Source organism: Amblyomma mixtum, chromosome 1 (genome assembly GCF_055824585.1).
Source record: "Amblyomma mixtum isolate Tamu chromosome 1, ASM5582458v1, whole genome shotgun sequence".
Lineage (NCBI taxonomy): Eukaryota > Metazoa > Arthropoda > Arachnida > Ixodida > Ixodidae > Amblyomma > Amblyomma mixtum.
Genome location: NC_143012.1, coordinates 273,602,236 through 273,621,799, shown reverse-complemented (window position 1 = coordinate 273,621,799; position 19,564 = coordinate 273,602,236). Strand labels below are relative to the sequence as shown.

Below are 19,564 nucleotides of genomic sequence, written 5' to 3'. Positions count from 1 at the left end.
TACGGAAGCTTATGGTCTTCATTGCGTTTGGCGCAGTGCAAAAGTGGATATGCGTTGAAAAACGCTTGACTGAAACATGTCCTTTATTAAAAGCCCACACGAGCACATTGCTCGAGACATCTCTGCGGGCATATATATATGTGGCCACACAGAATTGTCGCGCCGACCAAGTGCTGATTCTGTCGTCACCAACTATGCTCGGGCCTTCTGCCACATATGCTCAATATATCTGAGAAGTACCGCAGGCATGCACCTCCTCGCGTTTGGCTCATTTAGAAAAGTAGATAAAAATGAGCTCTAGCGCTGATCGTCTTGCAAACACATGCGGAACGTGAGGCGCCGACACGCAGGCCTTTCATTTCAGTGCCAGTTCTCTGCTATAAAGCTGTATTATTACAGAAACGATACGCAGCTAAATTTATACAGTGCACCCGCTTGTTCTAGGTGGACGTTCAACAAGCTGATATGCGCTTTTGCCGAGATTATGCGTTCCTTGCTCGCAGCAAAAGCCGGCGGCCGACAGACTACAGTTGAACGAACGTATCCCGATTCTTTTTTGCTCACAGCTTACAGGAAGCAGGTATACGAGCGTAGAAATCGCAACGACCACAGCAGAGTCCACCAGGGTCGATCGTCTGCGGTCATACCAGTCATATATACTTACTGCGTAGTAAGCAAACACGCAATAATCCGAGAGTACGGCTTGTCGTTTGATAAACAACGCACGGGCAGTTTTTCACTCCTATGTGGTGTCGACTGAAACATGTTAGATTGCGATTGCTCATCGCATGCTTTTGAGGGTTTCTTGAAGTTCACACAGTGCACCGTAGGCACACGCTCGCGTTGTCGTTGCCGATGTATACGAGTGCGAGCTTGATCAGCTGCATGTTCTGCAGTCTGCGGCACGCAGCCCTCAATAACTGCAAGTCGTTGTTTTCGATACCAAGCAGCCTATTTCTACCGTACGCGTGCGTAGCAATGAGACGCAGAACGCGAAGCTAGAGAGAGCATCTGCCCTCCGTGATCTGCGACTTGCTTGCCGCCGTATTGCCGACCGGCTGGTTCCGGTGGCCGCCAGCCCACGTGACCATGATGCGTTTTCCTGTCAGAGACGAACTTGCGGGCCGCCAGCGGGCTGCCCGAGCGCGGTTAATCGAAGAAGCCCATTAACTTGCCGTCAAGCAACAATATCAAGTGGGCTTCTTCGATTATCCGCCTCTGGCAGCCCGCGGGTTGCTTGCGGGCTGCCCGAGCGCGCTCGATTTTCTCGAATTGCTCCGCCCACTTCCGGTGGCTGCCCGGAACGCGTTCGTTTTTCTCTGGCTGGGCGGTTTCGGGCTGCCAGCCGGCGGCCAGACTCGCCAGGACGATTTTGTGCTGGCAGCGCTCGGGCAGCTAGCAGACGACAGAGAGGTGTATGGCAGCGGGAAGCACGCGCGGCCATTTTTATAAGGACTAGGAGGACCGCGGTTCTTCATGCGATGTTTTGCGCGATGCAGGCGCTTGTTTCGACTAGGCCACGGTGCATATCGACTGTGCCGCCTGCAATGGCACCTTTTGCGGTAGTCCTCGCTGTTTATTGATATGTTTTGCGTGCGTATGCGCGATCATATTTCGATCGTCTCACCACCTCGCAAGCACAATTGCTCGCTTCATATTACGATCGCATACTTCTGATTCACAAAATATTTCGGCTGTTAATTTTGTGCGCCAGGCGGATATTGCGATGGTGTTCGAGGCACGAGAGCAGCCGGATTCCAGTTCCGAGTACGCGTTCAGACGCGCGCATATATGCATGTGCTGAACGTGTTTTACGAAGTGTTGGTTGAGCGCGAAACGGGAGCGTATGGTCTTCATTGCGTTTGACGCAGTGCAAAAGCGGATATGCTTTGAAAAACGCTTGACTGAAACATGTCCTTTATTAAAAGCCCTCATGAGCACATTGCTCGAGACATCTCTGCGGGCATATATGTGGCCACACAGAATTGTCGCGCCGACCAAGTGCTGATTCTGTCGTCGCCAACTGTTGTACAGCTTCATGCTCGAGCCTTCTGACACATACGCTCAAAATATCTGAGAAGTACCGCAGGCATGCACCTCCTCGCGTTTGGCTCATTAAAAAAAATAGATAAAAATGAGCTCTAGCGCTGATCGTCATGCAAACACACGCGGAACGTGAGGCGCCGATACGCAGGGCTTTATTGTAGCGCCTTTCATTCCAGTGCCAGTTCTCTGCTATAAAGCTGTATTATTACAGAAACGATACGCAGCTAAATTTATACAGTGCACCCGCTTGTTCTAGGTGGACGTTCAACAAGCTGATATGCGCTTTTGCCGAGATTATGCGTTCCTTGCCCGCAGCAAAAGCCGGCGGCCGACAGACTACAGTTGAACGAACGTATCCCGATTCTTTTCTGCTTACAGCTTACAGGAAGCAGGTTACGAGCGTAGAAATCGCAACGACCACAGCAGAGTCCACCAGGGTCGATCGTCGGCGGTCATACCAGTCATATATACTTACTGCGTAGTAAGCAAACACGCAATAATCCGAGAGTACGGCTTGTCGTTTGATAAACAACGCACGGGCAGTTTTTCCGTCCTATGTGGTGTCGACTGAAACACGTTAGATTGCGATTGCTCATCGCATGCTTTTGAGGATTTCTTGAAGCTTACACAGTGCACCGAAGGCACACGCTCGCGTTGTCGTTGCCGATATGTATACGAGTGCGCGCTTGATCAGCTGCATGTTCTGCAGTCTGCGGCACGCAGCCCTCAATAACTGCAAGTCGTTGTTTACGATACCAACCAGCATTTCTACCGTACGCGTGCGTAGCAATCGCAGAAGCGGCAGAACGCGAAGCATCTGCCCTCCGTGATCCGCGACTTGCTTGCCGCCGTATTGCCGGGAGGCTGGTTCCGGTGGCCGCCAGCCCACGTGACCATGATGCGTTTTCCTGTCAGAGACGAACTTGCGGGCCGCCAGCAGGCTGCCCGAGCGCGGTTAATCGAAGAAGCCCAGTAGAGCAAGTTCACTTTGTGCTTAGCGCTCCAAACTTCTCGCGTACTTCGAGAAGTTTTTTAACATTAGAGTTTTGGCCGATATTTTGTTGAGTGCCAAGGCAATCTAATGAGTAACGTTCAAACGCGTTGAACTGCATAAATTCGACACTGCGCAATAAAAGTACACTCATGGTCTGCGTAGCACATCTTCAAAACGGGAATACCCCACCATCCTCCCCTCAACTCTTTCTTTTGTTCTTGCAGTGGATAGGGATGATTTACAGCACTTAGAGAGGAAGTCTGGCAGGTTCGATCTCTTACGTTTATGTGCGTTAGGTTATATACTCTCCCTTCAGAGCGAAAGCACTTAGGGGCTCACCAACACCGACCATAAATACGCGTTACCAGCAGTAGTGAAAGAAATAGCACAGGTTTTTGTCTGAAAAGTGCAAAACATAGACTCAAAGGCGCTGAGATACAGCAATGAACTAAATATGAACCGCTCGTTCAATCACAGGCTCCGTATAGTGCGTCAAGCTTCGAGCGTAAGCGCGCGCTGTCTTCCAACACTTTCTATGACTTCGAACAACAATAAGTAGAATGGCACTAAATAAAAGAATGAATAATAGCTAGTGCTAAAAGGAACACAACAAGAAAAAAACCAAGTGCCAAAAATGCGGTGTAACAATGTGCAGGATAAAAAGCGTCTATATATAATTACATCTAATTCTGTTCTCATCTGTCGATGTTCCGTCACCTCATAAGTATGTTTACATTTCCAAAATGTTCCCCTGGATGTGAAATATATATGGTTGGTTGGTTTATGGGATTTAACGTCCCAAAGCGACTCAGGCTATGAGAGACGCCGTAGTGAAGGACTCCGGAACTTTTGACCACCTGGGGTTCTTTAACGTGCACTGACATCGCACAGTACACGGGCCTCTAGAATTTCGCCTCCAAAGAAATTCGACCGCTACGGCCGGGATCGAACCGACGTCTTTCAGGTCAGCAGCCGAGTGCCATAACCGCTGAGCCACCGCGACGGCCAAACATGTATGACCCTGCCATGCTCTCAGGTTGTGAAGTTTCTAAGCGTGTTATTCCAGTATTTGATGCCCCATGGAGCGCGGTCTGCACCACGGTGTAAGAACAAGCCGTGGTCTACACCAAGGATTAGGAGCGCTGAGTAAAACGGACAGCCGCTGTTCTGAGACTCGTAATTATTCATGAGGGTTGACACGATCGTCAAGGCTCGGAATATGTTGGTACGCCTAACATTCCAAAAAGGACCTTCTGAACAACGTAATTTTCCGCGCTAGCATATAGCTTCTTTACACGCAACGGAAAGGACAGCAAATAAGTACAGCCACGCATGCCAAGACAAATAAGTCGACTAGTTAGCATGTGGAGCAGTGTGCTGTGGTGCGTGGGGTATATACAGTATGCTGGGAGAGTTAGTTTTTAACTTCCGTATCCACACAGCGCTAAAGACGAGACAGAAAGAACACACACAAGTCAGACAACAGAGCGCTGTTTTTGAACCGCGCGGGTGTCCCGTTAGGCACAGTGAAAGCTTTGTTACCTGTCAACAAGGGGTCGTCCATTCTCTGCCCACGTCCTGTGGGAAGACGTATGTTGGACAGACGGGCCGCTGTCTCAACTTAAGATTAAAAGATCATCATGACAATGTAGCACATGTGGCCACTTCAGGCCACGTAGCCAAACATTGCAGGAACTGCAAAACAGAAGGATTGGAAGAAAGTGATAATGAAGCCTGTGAACCGTCTACAGAGAATGCAGCGTGATAGAGAAAAATCGTGACGCTTCGACACGATAAATTATGGGAGCACATATGCTAGTAAGATTGCAGGATGTTTGTGTAAGCGCACTTTCAATAGCACTGCCACAAAAAGGAACGAAGTATCTTGATTGCGAGATTTGACAAGTGCCACTTTTCCGCCGGCACTAGTTGCTTCCTTGCATGTTTTTTTTTTTTTGTGCGCTTCCTTTCCTTTCTGGCAGCCAGTAAGTATATGAGATTGCTGGCTGCCCAATAAAAATTCAGTTGTCAGTTTATTGTGTGACTTGTCTGTGTTCCTTCTGTCTCGTCTTTAGCGCTGTAGATATGGAAGGGGGGTATACACCTTTCCAACCTGGGCGCTGCCATATTGTTTCCGGCGGCGGAACCGGTTTCCAGCAGTCCAGAGAGGAGGCGTTTCGCCGCTTCCACCGTGCTAGCGCGAGGTGCCCACTGCAGTCCAGGGAACAATATGGCAGCGCCCAGGAAGCTGCCTTTACTCGATGCGTATATATGTCTCCAGGAATTTTGATGAGCGGGCAAAGTGAGAGCAGGTTGCTGGTGGGGCTGCGTATGACGGGATGCGGGATGCGACTCGGTTAAGCCAGGCTTGAAGCTTGCCAGGGTGGATGTACCCCCTTTGCCATAAGTGCCCGAGCAACAGGTTTTTGCTTCTCGTATGTACAACAGAGTCGTTACGGCACTCCTAAAGACCAAAATGCGTCAGAACGTGAGGAAAAGGGCGCACCTTACTTTACAGAAATTCATAGCTTAAAGGGGCCCAGAAACACAATCTTAGTTGACTATTTTGCCTGTTGATTGCATACAGTGAGTTATAATGGTGCTATTAGCGTCGGTAATACCGCGTATATTCCGTTTTTTAATATTTTAATGTCCTCCCAAAAACAACTTCATGGCTCTGATGGTGTCGCCACACAGTGGCTGGTTTTTAGCAGCGGATATGACATCACCTGGCGCGAGCTTGATGATTGGACAAACAGTAAATATACTGCAAATTGTGTGAATAAATAGAGACACATTTTGTCACCTGTCTGCGTTTTATATTAGATCAACAAAAATAACTTGTTTGTCTTAGATAAAAGCCCTGCAAAGCAAGTAAAATAAAAATACACCACCAGGGGCGCTCTGGCATGGAAACGACGCTGCCAGTCTCAGCAAGAACGAGTTACAGAGAGCAGGCAACCATGGAGTACAAACTTCCGCGACGTGCTCTGGCTGACTGTTTTGATCGGTTGCGCCAGGTGCCGTCATTGGGAGAGCGAAATAGGAGTGGGAAGCCCCGCCAAAATCGAGTTGAGGGCAGCGTTTTGTTTGCTTGTATTTTCAAATTTCTTCACTGAATAACTCCCGTTCCTGTGCATCGATTCCTGTAATTCTTTTTAAGTCGACATCTGTGTGACATAAAGAACCCACCTGAAGTATAGCCGGTATCCCCCCTACGCGGCTGAGAAACGAACCACCTGTGCCGAGTTACTTTTGACAAAGACTGTACTTCCATGCAATGAAGGAAAACGAGTGGTGGCTTGGTGTGCCTGCAAGAATGCTCTAATAATCTTGCACGTACACCAAGCCACCACTTGTTTTTCTTCATTGCATGACTCTACTTCCGAACTTAGTAGTTTCTTCCCAGTTTACTGAACGCCCCCTTTTACTAGGCTTTATGCAGCAAGTTTATGCCTCCGTGCGGTTTTTGACAGTTCGTTTCTCAAATGAGTACTTATCTGCTGTTTCGCGCAAAAAACTGTACAGGGATTTGATAACGACGCTCTTACCACCCCCACTGTAACGTTCTGTCTACTGTGGGGCTCATGGGTCATGATGTTTTAAAGCGAGTGCGTAAAACGCCAATTTCTCCTTGCACCAAAACATTTTTCTATAAATTACACACCGAAACTCTACCTGTCAACACGTGGCTCGATAGGAAAAACATTTTTGCGTCTTCTGTAAACTGCCGCTTTTGCAATGTGCCTGAAACAATTGAACATTGTTTTATCGACTGAAAAGACGCGATTTTGTTTTGGGATGTGCTGCAGAGGGCCCTACAGAAAGATTTTTTCCTAAATTCCTACAGTGTGCGCTACCTTGTTGTTTCCCAACCTGACTCGAAACCCTACGACATGATTCTTCTGATTGGACTTCATAGCCTTTGAAAAACGCGCATGCAAGACCGCAACGTTGAACCTGTTGTTTCGCCCAGAATTCATTTTAGCCGAATGTTGCTGCAGGTAACGGACATTTACAAATAATTGGAAATTTTACCAGATAAGTTTCCTCTCCTGGTGCGCTGTATATCATTGCCGGCCTTTTAGTTCTGCTATGTTTCTATCAAGTTTGTGCCACATAGCGCCTACATAGTTGCTCTGTAGTCGTCCTTGGCTGGGCAAGGATCTGGAGGCTCCCAACTAATGAATAAAAACCTCAGCCTTTTTCTCAGGAATGAGAAGATGGCTGAGGTCCATCCGGTATAGGTATAGGAAAATTGTTTTCTGTATATTTTTACAAATATGTGAAAAAAATATGGTGGCGTAGAAAGCTTAAAAGGTTATTTCCTTCTACCTAGTATTGAGAGATGAAAAAAGATTTATAAATGGCTAACATGGCTTTTAAGGAGGTCGGGTAACCTCAGCAGCCGTCCTTGGCTGGGCAAGGATCTGGAGGCTCCCAACCAATCAATAAAAACATCAGCCTTTCTCTCAGGAATGATAAAATGGCTGTGGTCCGTCCGGCGAAGCACTGGATCATGATTCACATTTTTTAAATAAAACCTGCTTCTGTTAAAAATCCAAAAATATAAGACATGTCCGCAATTGTATTATCACCTAAGAGCAGCGCTTAGTGAAAAGGAATGCATTGATTATAATACGGAGAAAACACTTTTTCCTTCACTTTTCGAGTTTCGAGCATGAAAAAAAAATGTTATTAATTGTAAGTTCATCTTCAAATGCAGAAAATGGTTTGTCTTGTTTTGTGAGCAGAAAGTTGTGCGTAAGTTGTGTATGGCCTATACGGAGACAGCAGATAATGACGTCCTTGAACTGTTTCCGGTGCGCACGATTTCCATTCACCTAAAGCTATAGTTTTGCCAAGTATAGTTTGTATATTTCCTTGCTCCAAGCGGACTGGCATTTTTTCCTTGCTTTACAATGTACTAAGTGCATACAATCTTTATAGGGCATATTTACATTATTAATTTGCTTACCACAAGCTTGCGCAGCGCACAAACCTGCTCTTTCGTTGCATTTTATGCCGACATGACTTGGTACCCAGCACAGTTTTATGTTTCGTCCTTTAGCCACGGCGGTTATTATGTTCTTTATGATGTCGCCAATCAGCGGAACGATTGCATTTCTAGAGTTAAGGGCTGCAAGCAAACTTAGCGAGTCTGTGTAAATAAAGGTGTTTGCGAGGTTCTCAGTTACTATTATTGAAGCGAATGCTTCACTACGGGACCTGGACTTCAGTCGCGGACCGTGCAAATTTGACCTTGAGCTGAGTTAGAGGTCAAACCATGCAAAAGAGAAAAAGAAATTGAATCAATATCCATGACTGGGAGTCGAACCCGCGGCTGCGCGAACAGATAGTCTTTACAGGGCCGCTCAGAGAGATCGCCTCAGCCAACACTTGCCATGTGTTAAACTGCACCACACGTTAAAGAACCCCAAGTGGTCGAAATTTCCGGAGCCCTCCACTACGGCGTCTCTCATAGCCTTAGTCGCTTTGGGACGTTAAACCCCAATAAACAAACAAACAAACAAACAAACAAACAAACAAACAAACAAACAAACAAACTGCACCACACTCCCGCACCGTGCATTGGAGAGCGCCATCTTCATCAACTTCCATCTGCTCCGTCCCGCGGCACTGCTTGCGCACCGTCGTCTTCTGCGCAGCACAGATCCGTGATTTCGCTCCGATTCAAATGTAGTAAACATTCTCTGCAGTTTTTTTTTTTTTACGGCTACAAAGATGGCGGAACATAGATGCACACTGTGGAAATCTTACTATTTTATCCAACTCCCACGCACCACTGCGCTTCCAATGTAAGCATCTGTTTTTGTAGCATCTGTATAAAAAGCTCTGAAAGTACTGTATTTTTCCTAGAGTGTAAAAAATTCTTGCATTATAGCTTGTTGTGGAATTTGTTTTTTTGCGGAACTGTGTAAGAGTGAAATCACATATTGCAGGGAAATTGCACCATGGCGGCAATGGATCTCGTCTTCGAGCAATGCTTGGCAATGAGTCTAGTGCGCCGAGGTTTTGGCACATCTCTTCAAATCGCAAGAGCAGTGCCCAGGTAGTTTGTGGTTTGTTGTTATACAGAGTGTTCTAGATGGGCACTATGTAGCGATGGGGTAACATAGGTGCTTCTGCTGGGAACGGATTTTTAGAATTTACGAGCATGTGAGCATGGCTCTCCTGTCTTTAAGTGATGGCTCGTTGGTTTCTAGATACAGACTGTTTATGGGTGACGTCCTGTATGCCCCAGTGAAAAGACGCAAACCTAAATTATGTACTGTATCCAGCCGCTTAAGGTACGATTGCATCGCTGACCCATAAACTATACATTCATAATCTAAGGTAGAGCGTACTACAGAGCGATAACTTTGTAAAAAACACGTACTATCGGAACCCCAGTGTTTTCGGGAGAGTACTTTAAGCGTGTTCAAGGATCGGGCGGCTTTCTTTTTGAAATCTATAATATGAGGTAGGAAAGTTGGTTTTTTTTTTTGTCAAAAGTAATGCCTAGAAATTTTGTTTCATTTTTTATAGGTAGTTCGGTTTTCTTTAGATGCAAGGTGGGGTCGGATTGCAGGCCTTGCCTTAGACAGATCAGAACACCCACTGTTTTCTGTGCGGGGAACTGGGATCCATTTTTTGTATGCCCATATCTCTAGTTCGTTTATTGTCAACTGTATTTGTCTCTCGCATGTTGCCCCTTTGGAAGACGTGCAGGCCATTTTAAGATTATCAACATAGACTTAATATAGGATGGACTTCGGGATTATTTTACTTAAGGAATTAATTTGCATAATAAATAAGGTCGTGCTTAATATAAGTCCCTGAGGTACTCCATTTTCCTGAATGAAGTTCCTTGATAACATTGAATCTAGGCGTACGTGAAAAGAGCGGTTGGAAAACAAGTCATTGAAGCAGTTCCAACATCCTGCCGCGGATACGTGGGTCCTTAGATCGCGGAGTATCCCAAACCTCCAGGTTGTATCATATGCTTTCTTCACATCGAAGAACAAGGCAGGACAGTGCTGCTTGTGTATAAAAGCTTCTCTGATTGTGTTTTCGAGGCGGACTAAATGGTCAGTTGTTGAGCATGCCTTTTTCAAACGGCAAAGATGCGTGTCAAAAAGTTCGCGGAATTCAAGGACAAATTTTAGTCTTATATTCAGGACATTTTCAGAAGATTTGGCGAGACAGCTTGTAAGTGCTGTTTGCCTATAGCCACTAGGAAAGGTGGTGGTTTTCCAGGTTTCAGGAATGGCGCTAGACGGCTCTTTTCCACTCCTTAGGTATAGCAAAACATGCCTGACTCTGTAGCTCAGCGGTAAACACCGTCAACAACGACACTGCCGCTAGCCCCATTTACGAGACAACATCACATAGGCAACAAAATGACCTCCATCCCACTAAAGGTCACAGTTAGGCTATTATTGGCAGACAGGAATCAAATAAAGCAAACATACAGAATTGTGTGTTGTGTTCCGCTAGGTTTTACGGCGCTTAATAAATGAGACTATAATGCGCCAAACACGAGGTTAGAAGTAAGTTTATTTACTTACCGTAGTTTTCCCAATCTGCATCTTATTTCAAATATTTGCTTCTTTTAAAAACGTAAAAATACAGGACAAATCACCAAGACTATTTTCGCCTAACAGCAGTGTTGCATGGAATGGTATGTGATTATTATAAAACACAGCAAAATGCTTTATAAAACGACAGCGTTAAAGACGCTGTTCTCAAGAAAATCCGGTGTCGGCGTTGTTGGCGTCGTCGTTGTCAGCGGAAAATAACGGGCATTGCTCTGGCAGGCGGTCCCCAGAGAGCAACCTAGGAGGCAGGTGGACTACCTATACTCAGTTTCATACATGGCAGGCAACGCTGCGGAAGTTGCTGAAGTAGTGCGTCCGCGGAACCATATTACTCCGCCACGTATCATTCGTTCTTCTCGAAACTCCGGTCATACACAGAGCGTTGTAAAAAGGTGTGGTAGCATTGAAAATCACGGTCGAAGCTGTGAGGCGTTCTGTGTTCGGCCTCTCTGGCCATAATTTTCACGGAGAGTGAACTACTTTTTGGGCGCGGATTTAGTAGAAGCGATTCGCCCTGCCAACCGCGTATCATACTGCCCCGCGTACTTCTTGCTTCTCGAAATCTCGACGAGTCGCAGGACGAAAATGTGGCAAGAGGTAAAACGAAGTCCAGGAGATACCAGTCACGGCACTTAAGATTTGTCGCTACGAAATATGTTTGTGTTCGCTTTGGTTGCATGGCGAACTACTTTTTGCGTGCGGACTTAGCCTGCGCGAACAGGCGCGCTAGCTTTGACAGCGTTGCCCGCTATTTATGAAACGGACAGTAGGTCACGTGACTTCGTGGCGTCATTACAACCTGCCCACTGGATAGTGAGCAAACTGCCCACCGTGGCAGGTAGCAGTTAAATTAATGACTGGTCGCTCGGGGATAGCAACCCGGGACGCACAACGCCCTCTGCTGGCAGCACCTGTCATCGCAGAACAGCCGCGAATCGCTTAACCGCCGCACCACTGCGCCAGGAGAGGTATAAGGACTCCCAAGGATCTATATGAATGCAAAGTAGACAATGAGCTCCCACATATATGTGAATTAACCCATTACGCTACCACTTCATACCCTTAAGTCGTAGCTTATATATATGCCTTGTAATTTTTCTTAATGTTTACAGTTTTCTGCATGAAAATAAAACATGGTTCACTGTTAGCTCATCTCCGCATAAATCAGATAGAGGCTTGTCTTGTTTTGTCAGTATGAAGTTATGTGGGTGTGTCCTATGCGAAGACGGCAGATAATCACTTCCTTGAAATGCACCTGGTTGGTGTAAGACTTACATTCACCTAAAACTGGCTTTACCAAGTGTCATTTGTTATTTACTTTGTTGTTCCAAGCGGTCTGTCATTTTTTGCCTTAATTAACAGTGTACTCAGTTCATGCAATCTTTAAAGGGCTTATTCACTTTTTTATTTGCTTACACTAGTTTCCGAGCATCCGGCGAGACCGCGGAACTCGCTTCAGCACCCAAGAAATACTCAGCCATACTAGGAAACTATCGGGTCAGAAGAATGCGATATCCCCCGCTGCACAAATCTCTCAACAGAGATGAAGCTGTCACTTAGAGACAAGTACAGACAGGCTCTTTCCCAAACGTACAAATACTAAACAAAATTAACCCTACGATATACGCGGACAAATGTCCCTGGTGCGGCAAAAAACCCACTCTATATCACATCACATGGGCCTGCCAAAACATAGACGTGGCCCACAAAATGCCAAACCCGAGTGTGGAGCAATGGGAGACTCTACTGTCCAGCGGCCGCTGTGGAGACCAACAAGGTCTGGTACAACGAGCTCAACGGGCGGCAGTGGCCACCGGATCCATTCCTGTAAAGTACGCGCAATGAACGACTGAGGGGAAGTTTTTATAAAAAGCGATGCAAACTTTTTGGGCGTGATTAATATACAAAGGGCAGTAAGAATGTCATTACACAAAACGGAGTTGTAAAAAAATGTCTGAAATGAACAGATTAGAAAATTTTCGACTGCAGGCTAGATACGCAAGTTGCAGTGAGTTTCATTGAGGTTACGCTAGCGGTGCGATTATAATTACAAAGAATGAAACCAACAGAGTTATATTGTGCTGATTCGAGGGAATAAATCGAGTTGTCAGTGCTGGGGTCTACGACGGATGCGGCATATTAGAGCTCGCTACGGATTAGTGATTTTTACAACAATGGTTTTAGTGACACAGGGGCAGTGGGAAAGTTACGGCGCAAGTATGCTATATGATACGGTTAGCGCTGCTAAATAGTTCATTAAGGCGAAAGCCTTTAATGCCTCATCGCTATCGACAGAAGGTTGTCAGCAGAGGTGTCCCGCTTTTTCTAGTCCGACCAGAAAAAAAATCTTTGTGCACGATAGGATTCGAACCACCATCTCTCCGTTCCGCAGCCGAGCGTGCTAATGGCTACGCTACTTCCTGCCAACGCATACGTAGTTCTCCTTGTCTAGGACGCTGGAGAGTGTTTGCAGGAAGGCGTCGAATCAGACGGATACCTCCCAAATGCCCTCCAGTGTCTACAGCATATAAGATTCACAAACAATTATGTACTTAACTATCATCTTAACCACACATCAGTGACACATGCAGCAACACCGCGCTAAAGGCTTCCGCCTCACCGCACTTCAGGTCAACAAAGTGCCCCCCCCCCCCCCACCTGAATTTTTTTTATATTTAAGGACCAATAAAAGTAGACGTGATGTAAACACCAAAGTAATGATACGAAGAAACGGATTCCAGGGTCATTTTAATGAGAGAGTACGCGACTGGAGTAGCTAATGTGCGGTAGACACGCATTACTTTACATTTGGAAATGTTTAGGTTTGGTTTGGTTTATTGCGGTTTAACGTCCCAAAGCGACTCAGGCTATGAGGGACGCCGTAGTGGAGGGCTCCGGAAACTTCTACCACCTGGGGTTCTTTAACGTGCACTGACATCGCACAGTACACGGGCCTCTAGAGTTTCGCCTCCATCGAAATTCAGCTGCCGCGGCCGGGATCGAATCCGCGTCTTTCGGGCCAGCAGCTGAGTGCCGTAACCACTGAGCCACCGCGGCGGGATTTGGAAATGTTTAGTTCTATTAACCAGAAGTTACACCAATTGGAAATCTCGTTAATGTCATTTTGGAGTGCGATGACGTATCTCTGGTTGTTATTTTCACGAAAGACTACACAATCATCCGCGAATAAGCGGATGTTAGAGAACATGCCATGGGTCAAGTCGTTAATGAGATAAGGAACAGCAGGGAACCTAAAACACAGCCTTGTGGAACACCGGAATGGACAGCATTTAGCGGGCAGCTGAAACTGTTAACTGAGACGAACTGTGATTGGTTACAGAGAAAATGTTCACGCCAAGTTATAATCTTGTTATCTAGGTTCAGTTTGCTTACTTTAAAAAGGCTAACTTATGACAGAGTTTTTGAACGCTTTAGAACAATCAAGGAAAACACAATCGGCTATGGAACGATGGTCAAAGATGGTGCGAAGTTTAAGCAAATGACGCTAGCTGTGTTTTGCAAAAGTGGTTCTTGCGGAAGCCATGCTACGCATATGCAAACAAAGTTACTGTCAAGAAAATTGATGACGATTGTGTGCGTGTTCAGATATTTTGCAAGGAATGCTTGTTAATGATATAGGGCGGTAATATCAGTGTGAGTCTTTAATTCCTGATTTGTGGACTGGAACAATCTTTCCGATCTTTTATTCCGAGGGGAGAGCATTGTAGTCGAGAGATTGCTGCTATGGCTTCGGCAATACGAGAGAGGAATCCAGTTTTGTACTTTTCAGAAATTTAGGGTTGATTTGGTCAATTCAAGGCTAGACGACACTTTCAGAGAATAAATAATTTGTTCGATACCTATTGCTTCATAATTACTGAGTCCGCAGGTAGAAATTTATGACACGAGATGGCCGGAAATGTTAGATTGGGTGAAATAAGAAAGTGAATACAAAAAAATTGATTTAATGCCTGGGAGCAGGCCTCAGGAGATAAAGTTTCACCGTGGGAGTCTCGTACAGTTATTGTATTCTTGTCGGTAGGGTTGACAACAGGCCAAAACTTTTTTGGGTTTCTAGTAAGCAGCGAGGGTAAAGTTTGGTGAAAGTTAGCGGTAGGATTTTTTAGTGCGGACACATATACGAAATTAGCAGCCTTATAGGCTGTTCATCGCTCATTGAAACAACAGCTTTTGGCATAATGCAATAGTTTTTTTTTGTTGCTTAGTCGTTTTATGTGCATGTCATACGAATGTGGTTGTGAGCGAGAAGCAATAGTTCGTGTATACCAGTCGGATAGTTCGTGTATCTGTGAAAAAAAGGTTTGTGCGCTGTTTTGTGAAAATGCATCGAAAGAAGAGTAAGCAACGTAGAAAGGTCGTTGTTAATCCACTGAAAGTTTGCTTTATTGTAACCACGAATACACTTTGTTGTTTTGAATTTTTTATGGGAGCACTGTGTATTTTAAAACTTTTAAAACAAAGATATAAATGGTGGTTAAGCCGGGTATATATGACGAGTTTGAAACAAGGAAACAAGGAGTTTGAAACAAGGTTTGAAACAGGTGTCACGTGTTATTCTGGTTGGCTGATGATTCGTTGGTTGACAAGTTTAGTAGAATGGTGAGAAAAGGTTTAGTTTCTAAAGGAAGCGGGAACAGAGCTTGAGGATCAGAAGACCACGCAATATTGGGAAAATTGAAGTTCCCAAGAATGAATAATGATGCCTTGCGGTGATGTTTTACAAGGGCATTAGGTATGATGGTCTTGCTGGACCGTACACAATGCACCCATATTCTGAGGATGAGCGCGCCGAAGAGCGATAAATGTGGAGAAGGTATGTTCTGTGAGACCCCTAGTGCTTCCTTGAAAACGCTTTATATTATGTTCACAGGTTGGGAGGCCTTCTCTTTTAGCGTGTTTATGTGCGGTAGGAACGCGAGTTACTGTCAAATGTAATGCCTAAGAATTTATGCTCTTGTTTTACTCGAAGTATAATTTAGTGTGAGATCAACCTGCAACACCTTCTTTTGAGCGAGAAAGTTAGGCTAGAGTTTTTTTTTTTTTTTCGCGGGAAACTTAAATCCATTTTTACCTGCCCAAAAAACTAGTTTGTTCAATGTGAGTTGCACCTGTCTCTCACATGTTCATAAGCTGACAGATATACATGCAACTTGAGGTAATCAACATACACGGAATACAGGATGGACTTCGGAATTATTTTATCCATGGAATTCATTTGCACGACAAAAAATGTAGTACTTAAATACACCCCTGCGGAAGCTCATTATCCTGAACGAAGTTCCTGGAAAGAGTTGAACCAAGCCGTACATGAAATGAACGCTCAGATAATAAAAAATTCTTTCAAGCATTTCGGCATCCTTCCGCGAATACCTAAAGGTCTGCTAGGTCGTGGAGAACCCCAAACTTTCATGTGGTATCGGAAGCCTTCTCCATATCAAATGAAATTGTTAGTCAACGTTGTTTGTGTATGAACGTTTCTCGTACTGTGTTTTAAAGGCGGACGAGATGGTCATTTGTTGAACATGCTTTCTTGAATCCACATTAGTGGATGCAAGAAGCTTACGGGATTCGAGGAAAAACATTAACCGAATATTCAAGACACTTTCGAGAGATTTTAGAGACTGTTCGTTAGTGTTATCGGTCTATAATTACCAGGAGAGAATGGCGGCTTTCAAGGTTTCAGGAATGGCACAATAACTGATTTTTGTCCAGGCTTCCGGTGTTTTTCTAAATTTGCATATTTTGTTGAAGAACTGCGAACGGGCCTCTGCGCTATCTTCGGAGAGGTGGGCCAGCATTTCGCAATGTGTTTCATGTGGGCCAGGTTCGGTCTGTTTACCGGCCGACAGTGCTACATGGATTTCTTGAAGTGTAATTGAGTTGTTATAAGGCTAATTTGAACTGCCGCTTACATACACACAGAATTATGGTGCAGTCAGACGAGAGGAAACATTCACAGCTACAATTTCTCTCACAGATAGGAATTACGGTGCAGCGATGCACAACAATGACGGAGTCAGGCCAGAAAACACAACGCTCATGTTGTAACTTCAAAACGTTACAGAAGGAATCTAAATGTGAATAGGACGCACAAAGAAGAAAAACGGAGCAGATAGGCTTACAAAGGGATACGAACAGTCTAGCACAACTGAAAATGCCGCCGAAGTTCGCTGGTCATCTTTCAGGTTCCATCTGTTAGCGTTAACGTTACGAAGATGGTTTGTAGAGTTTGCAGACAACTTCTTTAATGTTTATGATTTATGGGGTTTAACGTCCCAAAGCGACTGAAGCTATGAGGGACGCCGTAGCGGGGAGCTGCGGATAACTTGTACCACCTGCGGCTCTTTAACGTGCACTGTCATCGCACAGTACACGGGCCTCTAGCATTTCGCCTCCATCGAAATGTGACCGCCGCGGGCGGGATCGAACCCTCGTCTTTCGGGCCAGCAGCCGAGCACCATTACCATTGAGCCACCGTGGCGGCTGCAAACAACTTCTTGTAATGTGGAAGCATTATAGGGCTCATCGGCAACGAAACCCAATGTAGGCGTTGACCAGCAGCAGTGGTCCCAAAAATCCCACATGACGTCACCATGGTATCTAGGAAAAATAAAATTTCTTACGAAGTTGCGGCCCGAAGTTGAACACAGGACTCTCTCAGATTGCGAGGTGTGCACGCAGCACATCTGCCACCGGACCGCGTTGCTTTTTGGCGAAGAAAGGAGAACCTAGTATATGCATTGCCTTACTACAGTATGCTCATGAGTAGATGTGTAATTAGAAAAGAAAGGAATAAAATAGAAAAAAATATAAAAGGAAGGGGAAAATGCTTTCGCGTTCAATGCACGCAAGCTATCTTAATTACCATCCGCAATTTTTGTAAGTTATCACTATCCAGCGCTCAGTGCTACGTGCCTGTGCAGTATGATGTACCGTCTTTGTCAAAATTGACCAGGCTCCATGGTTTGCTTCTCATTCGTATAACAGAGCCCTCACGGCTTCCCTAAAGATCAAAACGTTTTTTGAAGGTGAGAACAGGGGTTCTCCTTACCATACAGAGATTCAGAGCTTGAGGGCTGGCGTAATAGCTTTAATATACGACTGAGAAGAAAAACGTGCAGCCTGGCTACTTTTAACAAAGACTGTACATTCACGAAGAGACTAACATGGACCGCTACGTGTTCAGTATCTTCCGTCACGTTGCATAAAGGAAATAAAAATGCTTGCTCCCTTTGCGTGCAAGGGCAAATGTAAGGATTGCTTGCATATATGCGTCAAGCATCCCCTACTTTTCGCTAGGGAACACGTCAGCAGACTCTGTCCGCCGAAGCGTGGTCCATATACATTCACGACGTGGTGTGAAGGTCACATAAGACTATTTCGGGGCGCGGCACTCACCATATCATTAGGACGTCCGTGATTGCGAGGACTGGCCCAACCGAACGGCGGCGCTCAGTTGCTCCGTAGATGGGAGAGAAACAAAGAAGCAAAAAGCAGGCGAGAAAACAGCTCGTGTGACTTGGCGAATAGCGCCAAAGGGTCGCCGCGCTCCTTCACGGGAAATGACTCATGCCTTCTCTCTTGTTTTCGTTTTCCGCCGTAATCGATGTCACTTTCCTGGCCCCCTGGTCAAGCGGGGTTGAGGCTGTCTGCGAACAGGTCATTGCAACGAAAACTACCCGTGTCTCGTAATTGGGGGCAAGCGGCGAAAAAGGAGAGACGAAATCAACAAGACCGGAGCACTTTGCGACATACAAGTCAAGTCAGCCCACGACTTCAGAAATCAGGTACCATGCAGTCAGCTTGTACGTCGATGTTTCATTTCAAACGCAATACCAATCTTTTCGCCCTTCTGCGGCATCTAGCCAATGATGAATCGGCCTGTGAGAGCGGCATATGAAAGGAATGCTAGCAAGTAGCCAGGAAGCAGGCGAGCAGGCCCGCCGGCCCCCCGACATCGGTCCAGCCCCCTCCCCACCTACGCATCGGCACAGTAAACTACCTAGCCTGCCCCCTCCCCCAAATAAAAAATTCTGAATGCGTGCCAGAATCGAAAGAAGAACTTTGATGTAGAATGCTACCCCTGACGGGTCTCTCAGCGAATGAACAAGCGATGCGGATGAGAAACTAACTTAGCTGTGTGTAGCTTGCCCCGGAATGGCGACTAAAACGAAGTCTGTACCTATCATACTGAGACAGATGAGGCCAATGCGTGAGACCAATATTGAAAAAAAAAATGATCAAATGAATAATTGTCAGAAAAACGCAAAGTACAGTGCGAAAATACGGATGCTACGTTAGGCAAGTAAGAAACCCAAGCCTCGTCTTGCATAAATTTAGCGCGCTGCCTATCCCAGCCCTTCCGGAATACATGAATGAACTGTTAAATGGCCATATTTGTGAAATGAGTAGCGTTGTGATCCACCGTCCGCACTGTCAGGAGGTACGTGTTCGTGCATGCTCGTATTAATTTACTAAATAATCAGTCGTGTTGCGTTTTTTTTTCACATAATTTAAAATGGAATGCTCATATTAACAATATTTCTGGAAAAGCACTTCGCAAACTTGGCTATCTCGCACAAACCTTAAAAAAATTCCACGAAGGAATGTGAATTAACTGCTTACAAATCACTAGTTCGACCGATCCTGGAGTACGCCTAAACTGTTTGGTCTCCTCATCATGCGCGCGACATTGACCGTTTAGAATCAGTTCAAATAAAAGCAGTACGATTCATCTTCGGCCGGTACGATCGCAACTTTTCCCCTTCTTCACATGTGCACACTTTATATATCTTTGCAAACGTTATGACATAGGCGTACACGTGAACGCATCATTATGCTGCACAAGATCGTTCACACGTCACCTGGCATTCAGGCACCCTTCTCATTTGTGTCCTCAAGC

The 19,564-nt window shown here is 45.6% G+C and overlaps 2 protein-coding genes across 2 annotated transcripts in view; one reads left to right on the top strand and one right to left on the bottom strand.

Moving 5' to 3' along the window:
- Positions 1-19,564, bottom strand: part of LOC149371732 (putative serine protease 45) — a 45,366-nt gene that overhangs the window by 24,690 nt on the left and 1,112 nt on the right. The window lies entirely within an intron of this gene.
- LOC149371730 (flavin-containing monooxygenase 5-like) overlaps positions 18,200-19,564 on the top strand; it is a 47,924-nt gene continuing 46,559 nt past the window's right edge. Inside the window, exon 1 of the mRNA XM_089566013.1 lies at positions 18,200-18,449. The gene's annotated coding sequence lies outside the window, so the exon portion shown is untranslated. The remainder of the gene's footprint in view (positions 18,450-19,564) is intronic.